This window comes from Odontomachus brunneus, unplaced genomic scaffold (genome assembly GCF_010583005.1).
Source record: "Odontomachus brunneus isolate Ranch 3 - 2012 unplaced genomic scaffold, Obru_v1 Obru_scaffold_248, whole genome shotgun sequence".
Lineage (NCBI taxonomy): Eukaryota > Metazoa > Arthropoda > Insecta > Hymenoptera > Formicidae > Odontomachus > Odontomachus brunneus.
The window spans coordinates 70,200-71,970 of NW_022639698.1; positions in this window are offsets into that span (position 1 = coordinate 70,200).

Below are 1,771 nucleotides of genomic sequence, written 5' to 3' on the forward strand. Positions count from 1 at the left end.
TTATGCATCACAATGTAGCATTTTAGTGCTGCCGCATCGATTTGTGATTGACAGCAAGATGCGCAGAAAAATGTGAAACAAGATACCATCATGAAGATCATGGAGATATGCATATTTTGCACGTTTTGAAACATATAAAATCATGAGTATTACATCAGCGCATAGTTCAGTCGAGATCCAAGCAGCAACAGATACGGGACACGTGCAACAAATTGAACGGCTAAAATGGAGAAAGATTGGAGATGGCCAAAATCAAGAAAGATATCGATGGTGCAGTTTTTGCGTGACAGAGAACTCTGTTTGCGGGGAATAAACAAACGCGGAGTGAAGGAAAATGTTGAAGTTCTCAGGTTGTACTCCCAATTTCTGAACTCTTTTCCACATCCAACTTAGAGGATTGGTACGAGCGACGCATCGTCGAGCCCACATTAGCATCGTTGGAGGAATTCCAGGAACGCGATAGCGGGTGGGCATTATCGCGAATACTGAGGGAGGATAAAAATGAGAAACAGTCGGCCGATAATAGTAAGAGAGCACACAATATTTATTGTAATAATTTCACATAAAATTTACTAATATAATCGATAAATGTAACATTATAATAAAAAGTAAAATATTATAATAAAATTTATTATACATATCAAAGGTCACGTAAAGAAACAATAAAGAATGGTAAAGAAATGGTAATGAAACGGTAAAGAAACGGTAAATAACGGGAGTGAAACAGTAAAGAACGGCAAAGAAACGGTAAAGAACGTTAAAGAAACGGTAACGTAAACGGTAAAGAAACGGTAATGAAACGGTAAAGAACGTTAAAAAACGGTAATGAAACGGTAAAAAACGGTAAAGAAACCGTAAAGAACGGTAAAGAAACGGTAATGAAACGGTAATGTGCTGATACATCAATGTGAGGATGCGGTTGACTGCATGTGCGACATATGATGTTACTATTACGTTAGGCTGATTTTGCACATTTGCCACCCTCTCCTAACGAGACATATTTTGTTACAAAGAGATAGCGATGGACCATATAAAAGTCACCCAGGAGTCACCAGCAAACAGTCCATGTCCACATCAACAAGGGAGAGAGAGAGAAAAATAAAATGAAAATGTTGAACAAAAATGAATACCGCAGACCCGTATATGGGGAGGAAGAGGAAATTCTCTTACAACAAAGCCCCCCACGTAAGTTTTTAATAGATTGTATAATAATCCAGGTTTTCAAATTTTTAAATAATAATTAATCCAATTTTAGATACCAAAGAATGGGAGGAGGAGATGGAGGAGGAGATGGAGGCTGATGAAGAGGAATTAGACGTACAGTCGGTCATAGGTGAGAGAGCAGACAATATTTTTCTGTGTTTATAAAACAATTAAAATTAATTTATATTTGATTTTAGAAGAAAATACCATCGAAGTAATTGATCTCAGCAGTAGAGTGGAAGATGATGATGATGATGCCGAGGAAAGGGAGGAGGAGATGGGGGCTGAGGAGGAAGTAGACGTACAGTCGGCCATAGGTGAGAGAGCAGACGATATTTATTGAAATAAGTTCACATAAAATTTTTAATTTTTCTGTGTATATAAAACAATTAAAATTAATTTATATTTGATTTCAGAAGAAAATACCATCGAAGTAATTAATCTTAGCAGTGGAGAGGAAGATGATAATACCGAGGAAAGGGAGGAGAACGAGGAGGAGATGGAGATCGATGAAGTAAAAATAATTAAAATCAATTGCGGCGACATACAGATAATAATTAATTTATAT